Below are 9,137 nucleotides of genomic sequence, written 5' to 3' on the forward strand. Positions count from 1 at the left end.
TCTTATTCTTATTCTTATTCATATTCTTATTCTTATTCTTATTCTTATTCTTATTCTTATTCTTATTCTTATTCTTATTCTTATTCTTATTCTTATTCTCATTCTCATTCTCATTCTTATTCTTAATCTTATTCTTATTCTTATTCTTATTCTTATTCTTATTCTTATTCTTATTCTTATTCTTATTCTTATTCTTATTCTTATCTTATTCTTATTCTTATTCTTATTCTTATTCTTATTCTTATTCTTATTCTTATTCTTATTCTTATTCTTATTCTTATTCTTATTCTTATACGTACTACTTACTACGTACTATATATTATATGGAAAATGGAAAATGGAAAATAGAAAATACTCTAAAGCTATTTCCAAAGCTATTTTATTTTATTTTTCATTTCAATTTAAATAAAATAAAATAGAAAAGTTTCTTTTTTCTTCTTCTCTAGTGAAGTTAATATGAACAGAATAGAAAAATTAAACTAAAACTGTTATTGAACATATCCGTGTTTGTATTTTACATGCTTAATTATGTAGTACTATTGCCTGTAATATTAACTTCAATATTAACTTTAACTTTAATTTTATCTTTAAGGAAGAATAAAATTATTATATATACTTATATTTTTATTAAAAAATTTAACATATGAATGCTAGTGCTACTGCTAGTGCTAGTGCTAGTGCTGGTGCTAGTGCTAATAAATAGGCGCAATCAATAGATTGTTGTTTTATTAAATTTTATACAATGAAGACAAGGAATATAAGCAAAGCTTCTTAAATAGTAATTTTACTTGAAAAGTTTTCTAACATTTAAGGTTTTCATTTACGCTGGCACTCGTACTCACACTTGCACTCGCACTCACACTCGCATACATGCCTATTGTACATTTTATATGGAACTGAACAAAACTTGTGCTTACGGTGCATTGCGTATACGACACGATTACGATTTTCAAAATTCAAAATTCAAAATTCAAAATTAAAAATGATGCGAGTACACGTATACAGCAGAAATTAGTTAAATAATTGCGTTTTACATAAATAAATAATAGATAGGTGTATAAAAAAAAATATTATTATTTACAAAATAATATAAAAAAAATTAAAACCGGAAAAAAAAGGAAAAAAGTAAAAAAGTAAAAAAGTGTTGTGAAGCCAACAACACGCGGTGTTCCCAAGCGGTCCCCCATCTAAGTACTAACCGCGCCCGACGCTGCTTAATTTCAGTGAGCGGACGAAAACCGATGTATTCAACGTGGTATGATCGTTGGCAAAAGAAAGTGTTTCAAAAAATCTACATCTACCAGTATTTTAATCTTATTCTTATTCTTATTCTTATTCTTATTCTTATTCGTACTACTTACTACGTACTATATATAATATGGAAAATGGAAAATGGAAAATAGAAAATAGAAAATAGAAAATACTCTAAAACTATTTTCAAAGCTATTTTATTTTATTTTTCATTTCAATTTAAATAAAATAAAATAGAAAAGTTTCTTTTTTCTTCTTCTCTAGTGAAGTTAATATTAACAGAATAGGAAAATTAAACTAAAACTGTTATTGAACATATCCGTGTTTGTATTTTACATGCTTAATTATGTAGTACTATTGCCTGTAATATTAACTTCAATATTAACTTTAACTTTAACTTAATCTTTAAGGAAGAATAAAATTTTATACATACTTATATTTTTATTAAAAAATTTAACATATGAATGCTAGTGCTACTGCTAGTGCTAGTGCTAGTGCTACTGCTAGTGCTAGTGCTAGTGCTAGTGCTAGTGCTAGTGCTAGTGCTAGTGCTAGTGCTAGTGCTAGTGCTAGTGCTAGTGCTAGTGCTATTGCTAGTGCTAGTGCTAGTGCTAGTGCTAGTGCTAGTGCTAGTGCTAGTGCTAGTGCTAGTGCTAGTGCTAATAAATAGGCGCAATCAATAGATTGTTGTTTTATTAAATTTTATTCAATAAGGACAAGGAATATAAGCAAAGCTTCTTAATTAGTAATTTTACTTGAAAAGTTTTCTATCATTTAAGGTTTTCATTCACGCTGGCACTCGTACTCACACTTGCACTCGCACTCGCATGCATGCCTATTGTACATTTTATATGGAACTGAACAAATCTTGAGCTTACGTGCATTTCGTATACGACACGATTACAATTTCAAAATTAAAAATGATGCGAATATACGTATACAGCAGAAATTAGTTAAATAATTGCATTTTATATAAATAAATAATAGATATGTGATATAAAGAAAAATATTATTAGTAACAAAATAAAATAAAAAAAAATTAAAACCGCAAAAAAAAGGAAAAAAGTGTTGTGGAGCCAACAACACGCGGTGTTCCCAAGCGGTCCCCCATCTAAGTACTAACCGCGCCCGACGCTGCTTAATTTCGGTGATCGGACGAGAACCGATGTATTCAACGTGGTATGGTCGTTGGCAAAGAAAGCGTTTCAAAAAATCTACATCTACCAGTATTTTAATTCTTATTCTTATTCTTATTCTTATTCTTATTCTTATTCTTATTCTTATCTTATTCTTATTCTTATTCTTATTCTTATTCTTATTCTTATTCTTATTCTTATTCTTATTCTTATTCTTATTCTTATTCTTATTCTTATACGTACTACTTACTACGTACTATATATTATATGGAAAATGGAAAATGGAAAATAGAAAATACTCTAAAGCTATTTCCAAAGCTATTTTATTTTATTTTTCATTTCAATTTAAATAAAATAAAATAGAAAAGTTTCTTTTTTCTTCTTCTCTAGTGAAGTTAATATGAACAGAATAGAAAAATTAAACTAAAACTGTTATTGAACATATCCGTGTTTGTATTTTACATGCTTAATTATGTAGTACTATTGCCTGTAATATTAACTTCAATATTAACTTTAACTTTAATTTTATCTTTAAGGAAGAATAAAATTATTATATATACTTATATTTTTATTAAAAAATTTAACATATGAATGCTAGTGCTACTGCTAGTGCTAGTGCTAGTGCTGGTGCTAGTGCTAATAAATAGGCGCAATCAATAGATTGTTGTTTTATTAAATTTTATACAATGAAGACAAGGAATATAAGCAAAGCTTCTTAAATAGTAATTTTACTTGAAAAGTTTTCTAACATTTAAGGTTTTCATTTACGCTGGCACTCGTACTCACACTTGCACTCGCACTCACACTCGCATACATGCCTATTGTACATTTTATATGGAACTGAACAAAACTTGTGCTTACGGTGCATTGCGTATACGACACGATTACGATTTTCAAAATTCAAAATTCAAAATTCAAAATTAAAAATGATGCGAGTACACGTATACAGCAGAAATTAGTTAAATAATTGCGTTTTACATAAATAAATAATAGATAGGTGTATAAAAAAAAATATTATTATTTACAAAATAATATAAAAAAAATTAAAACCGGAAAAAAAAGGAAAAAAGTAAAAAAGTAAAAAAGTGTTGTGAAGCCAACAACACGCGGTGTTCCCAAGCGGTCCCCCATCTAAGTACTAACCGCGCCCGACGCTGCTTAATTTCGGTGATCGGACGAGAACCGATGTATTCAACGTGGTATGGTCGTTGGCAAAGAAAGTGTTTCAAAAAATCTACATCTACCAGTATTTTAATCTTATTCTTATTCTTATTCCTATTCTTATACGTACTACGTACTACGTACTATATATAATATGGAAAATGGAAAATAGAAAATAGAAAATAGAAAATACTCTAAAACTATTTCCAAAGCTATTTTATTTTATTTTTCATTTCAATTTAAATAAAATAAAATAGAAAAGTTTCTTTTTTCTTCTTCTCTAGTGAAGTTAATATGAACAGAATAGAAAAATTAAACTAAAACTGTTATTGAAAATATCCGTGTTTGTATTTTACATGCTTAATTATGTAGTACTATTGCCTGTAATATTAACTTCAATATTAACTTTAACTTTAACTTAATCTTTAAGGAAGAATAAAATTTTATACATACTTATATTTTTATTAAAAAATTTAACATATGATGCTAGTGCTATTGCTAGTGCTAGTGCTAGTGCTAGTGCTAGTGCTAGTGCTAGTGCTAGTGCTAGTGCTAATAAATAGGCGCAATCAATAGATTGTTGTTTTATTAAATTTTATTCAATAAGGACAAGGAATATAAGCAAAGCTTCTTAATTAGTAATTTTACTTGAAAAGTTTTCTATCATTTAAGGTTTTCATTCACGCTGGCACTCGTACTCACACTTGCACTCGCACTCGCATGCATGCCTATTGTACATTTTATATGGAACTGAACAAAACTTGAGCTTACGTGCATTTCGTATACGACACGATTACAATTTCAAAATTAAAAATGATGCGAATATACGTATACAGCAGAAATTAGTTAAATAATTGCATTTTATATAAATAAATAATAGATATGTGATATAAAGAAAAATATTATTAGTAACAAAATAAAATAAAAAAAAATTAAAACCGCAAAAAAAAGGAAAAAAGTAAAAAAGTGTTGTGGAGCCAACAACACGCGGTGTTCCCAAGCGGTCCCCATCTAAGTACTAACCGCGCCCGACGCTGCTTAATTTCGGTGATCGGACGAGAACCGATGTATTCAACGTGGTATGGTCGTTGGCAAAGAAAGTGTTTCAAAAAATCTACATCTACCAGTATTTTAATCTTATTCTTATTCTTATTCTTATTCTTATTCTTATTCGTACTATTATTATATGAAAATGCAAATACAAATACTTAAGCAAATTCCAAAGCTAAAATAAAATAAAAAGTTTCTTATTCTTATTCTTAGTCAAATTAATATGCAGAATAGGAAAATTAAACTAAAACTATTATTAAACATATCCGTATTCGTATTCTAATGCTAATTATTAGTACTATTCTTAATATTACTCTAACTTTAACTTAATCGTATTCTTATTCTTATTCTTATTCTTATTCTTATTCTTATTCGTATTCTTATTCTTATTTTATCTTATTCATTATTCTTATTCTTTATTTTAATCTTATTCTTATTCTTAATTCTTATTTTATTTCTTTTTATTTCTTATACGTACTACTTAATACGTACTAATATATTATATGGAAAAGGAATAAAGAAATACTCTAAATGCTTATTCCAAAGCTATTATTTTATTTTCATTTCAATTTAAATAAAATAAATAAAAAGTTTCTTTTTTTCTTCTCTCTAGTGAAGTTAATAGGAACAGAATAGAAAAAATTAAACTAAAACTGTTATTGAACATATCCGTGTTTGTATTTTACATGCTTAATTATGTAGTACTATTGCCTGTAATATTAACTTCAATATTAACTTTAACTTTAATTTTATCTTTAAGGAAGAATAAAATTATTATATATACTTATATTTTTATTAAAAAATTTAACATATGAATGCTAGTGCTACTGCTAGTGCTAGTGCTAGTGCTGGTGCTAGTGCTAATAAATAGGCGCAATCAATAGATTGTTGTTTTATTAAATTTTATACAATGAAGACAAGGAATATAAGCAAAGCTTCTTAAATAGTAATTTTACTTGAAAAGTTTTCTAACATTTAAGGTTTTCATTTACGCTGGCACTCGTACTCACACTTGCACTCGCACTCACACTCGCATACATGCCTATTGTACATTTTATATGGAACTGAACAAAACTTGTGCTTACGGTGCATTGCGTATACGACACGATTACGATTTTCAAAATTCAAAATTCAAAATTCAAAATTAAAAATGATGCGAGTACACGTATACAGCAGAAATTAGTTAAATAATTGCGTTTTACATAAATAAATAATAGATAGGTGTATAAAAAAAAATATTATTATTTACAAAATAATATAAAAAAAATTAAAACCGGAAAAAAAAGGAAAAAAGTAAAAAAGTAAAAAAGTGTTGTGAAGCCAACAACACGCGGTGTTCCCAAGCGGTCCCCCATCTAAGTACTAACCGCGCCCGACGCTGCTTAATTTCAGTGAGCGGACGAAAACCGATGTATTCAACGTGGTATGATCGTTGGCAAAGAAAGTGTTTCAAAGAAATCTACATCTACCAGTATTTATATCTATTCTTATTCTTTATTCTTATTCTTATACGTACTACTTACTACGTACTACTTACTACGTACTATATATAATATGGAAAATGGAAAATAGAAAATAGAAAATAGAAAATACTCTAAAGCTATTTCCAAAGCTATTTTATTTTATTTTTCATTTCAATTTAAATAAAATAAAATAGAAAAGTTTCTTTTTTCTTCTTCTCTAGTGAAGTTAATATGAACAGAATAGAAAAATTAAACTAAAACTGTTATTGAACATATCCGTGTTTGTATTTTACATGCTTAATTATGTAGTACTATTGCCTGTAATATTAACTTCAATATTAACTTTAACTTTAATTTTATCTTTAAGGAAGAATAAAATTATTATATATACTTATATTTTTATTAAAAAATTTAACATATGAATGCTAGTGCTAGTGCTAGTGCTAGTGCTAGTGCTAGTGCTAATAAATAGGCGCAATCAATAGATTGTTGTTTTATTAAATTTTATTCAATAAAGACAAGGAATATAAGCAAAGCTTCTTAATTAGTATTTTTACTTGAAAAGTTTTCTATCATTTAAGGTTTTCATTCACGCTGGCACTCGTACTCACACTTGCACTCGCACTCGCATACATGCCTATTGTACATTTTATATGGAACTGAACAAAACTTGTGCTTACGGTGCATAGCGTATACGACACGATTACGATTTTCAAAAATTTCAAAATTAAAAATGATGCGAATATACGTATACAGCAGAAATTAGTTAAATAATTGCATTTTATATAAATAAATAATAGATATGTGATATAAAGAAAAATATTATTAGTAACAAAATAAAATAAAAAAAAATTAAAACCGCAAAAAAAAGGAAAAAAGTGTTGTGGAGCCAACAACACGCGGTGTTCCCAAGCGGTCCCCCATCTAAGTACTAACCGCGCCCGACGCTGCTTAATTTCGGTGATCGGACGAGAACCGATGTATTCAACGTGGTATGGTCGTTGGCAAAGAAAGCGTTTCAAAAAATCTACATCTACCAGTATTTTAATCTTATTCTTATTCTTATTCTTATTCTTATTCTTATTCTTATTCTTATTCTTATTCTTATTCTTATTCTTATTCGTATTCTTATTCTAATTCTTATTCTTATTCTTATTCTTATTCTTATTCTTATTCTTATTCTTATTCTTATTCTTATTCTTATTCTTATTCTTATTCTTATTCTTATTCTTATTCTTATTCTTATTCTTATTCTTATTCTTATTCTTATTCTTATTCTTATTCTTATTCTTATTCTTATTCTTATTCTTATTCTTATTCTTATTCTTATTCTTATTCTTATTCTTATGCTTATTCTTATTCTTATTCTTATTCTTATTCTTATTCTTATTCTTATTCTTATTCTTATTCTTATTCTTATTCTTATTCTTATTCTTATTCTTATTCTTATACGTACTACTTACTACGTACTATTTATTATATGGAAAATGGAAAATGGAAAATAGAAAATACTCTAAAGCTATTTCCAAAGCTATTTTATTTTATTTTTCATTTCAATTTAAATAAAATAAAATAGAAAAGTTTCTTTTTTCTTCTTCTCTAGTGAAGTTAATATGAACAGAATAGAAAAATTAAACTAAAACTGTTATTGAACATATCCGTGTTTGTATTTTACATGCTTAATTATGTAGTACTATTGCCTGTAATATTAACTTAAATATTAACTTTAACTTTATCTTTAAGGAAGAATAAAATTATTATACATACTTATATTTTTATTAAAAAATTTAACATATGAATGCTAGTGCTACTGCTAGTGCTAGTGCTAGTGCTAGTGCTAGTGCTAATAAATAGGCGCAATCAATAGATTGTTGTTTTATTAAATTTTATTCAATAAGGACAAGGAATATAAGCAAAGCTTCTTAATTAGTAATTTTACTTGAAAAGTTTTCTATCATTTAAGGTTTTCATTCACGCTGGCACTCGTACTCACACTTGCACTCGCACTCGCATGCATGCCTATTGTACATTTTATATGGAACTGAACAAAACTTGAGCTTACGTGCATTTCGTATACGACACGATTACAATTTCAAAATTAAAAATGATGCGAATATACGTATACAGCAGAAATTAGTTAAATAATTGCATTTTATATAAATAAATAATAGATATGTGATATAAAGAAAAATATTATTAGTAACAAAATAAAATAAAAAAAAATTAAAACCGCAAAAAAAAGGAAAAAAGTAAAAAAGTGTTGTGGAGCCAACAACACGCGGTGTTCCCAAGCGGTCCCCCATCTAAGTACTAACCGCGCCCGACGCTGCTTAATTTCGGTGATCGGACGAGAACCGATGTATTCAACGTGGTATGGTCGTTGGCAAAGAAAGCGTTTCAAAAAATCTACATCTACCAGTATTTTAATCTTATTCTTATTCTTATTCTTATTCTTATTCTTATTCTTATACGTACTAGTTACTACGTACTATATATAATATGGAAAATGGAAAATGGAAAATAGAAAATACTCTAAAGCTATTTCCAAAGCTATTTTATTTTATTTTTCATTTCAATTTAAATAAAATAGAAAAGTTTCTTTTTTCTTCTTCTCTAGTGAAGTTAATATGAACAGAATAGAAAAATTAAACTAAAACTGTTATTGAACATATCCGTGTTTGTATTTTACATGCTTAATTATGTAGTACTATTGCCTGTAACATTAACTTTAACTTTAACTTAATCTTTAAGGAAGAATAAAATTATTATACATACTTATATTTTTATTAAAAAAAAAATTTAACATATGAATGCTAGTGCTAGTGCTAGTGCTAGTGCTAGTGCTAGTGCTAATAAATAGGCGCAATCAATAGATTGTTGTTTTATTAAATTTTATTCAATAAAGACAAGGAATATAAGCAAAGCTTCTTAATTAGTATTTTTACTTGAAAAGTTTTCTATCATTTAAGGTTTTCATTCACGCTGGCACTCGTACTCACACTTGCACTCGCACTCGCATACATGCCTATTGTACATTTTATATGGAACTGAACAAAACTTGTGCTTACGGTGCATA

General features: G+C 27.3%; 4 non-coding genes and 3 pseudogenes across 4 annotated transcripts; all 7 read right to left on the bottom strand.

Annotated features, from left to right (window-relative positions):
- Nucleotides 1-1,150: 1,150 nt before the first annotated feature.
- On the bottom strand, nt 1,151-1,269 carry LOC119664135 (annotated as a pseudogene).
- A 1,056-nt stretch (nt 1,270-2,325) lies between these two features.
- Nucleotides 2,326-2,444, bottom strand: LOC119664134. The gene has a single exon (XR_005251140.1). It is a non-coding gene; the product is annotated as a 5S ribosomal RNA (ribosomal RNA).
- A 1,037-nt stretch (nt 2,445-3,481) lies between these two features.
- Nucleotides 3,482-3,600, bottom strand: LOC119664137. Its single transcript, XR_005251141.1, has one exon. It is a non-coding gene; the product is annotated as a 5S ribosomal RNA (ribosomal RNA).
- A 923-nt stretch (nt 3,601-4,523) lies between these two features.
- On the bottom strand, nt 4,524-4,641 carry LOC119664140 (annotated as a pseudogene).
- A 1,275-nt stretch (nt 4,642-5,916) lies between these two features.
- LOC119664136 lies at nt 5,917-6,035 on the bottom strand (annotated as a pseudogene).
- Nucleotides 6,036-6,948: 913 nt separating this feature from the next.
- LOC119664138 lies at nt 6,949-7,067 on the bottom strand. Its single transcript, XR_005251142.1, has one exon. It is a non-coding gene; the product is annotated as a 5S ribosomal RNA (ribosomal RNA).
- Nucleotides 7,068-8,327: 1,260 nt separating this feature from the next.
- On the bottom strand, nt 8,328-8,446 carry LOC119664139. Its single transcript, XR_005251143.1, has one exon. It is a non-coding gene; the product is annotated as a 5S ribosomal RNA (ribosomal RNA).
- Between the last annotated feature and the right edge of the window lie 691 nt (nt 8,447-9,137).

The sequence above is a fragment of the Teleopsis dalmanni genome, unplaced genomic scaffold, assembly GCF_002237135.1.
Source record: "Teleopsis dalmanni isolate 2A unplaced genomic scaffold, ASM223713v2 unscaffolded_contig_1465, whole genome shotgun sequence".
NCBI classification, from domain to species: domain Eukaryota; kingdom Metazoa; phylum Arthropoda; class Insecta; order Diptera; family Diopsidae; genus Teleopsis; species Teleopsis dalmanni.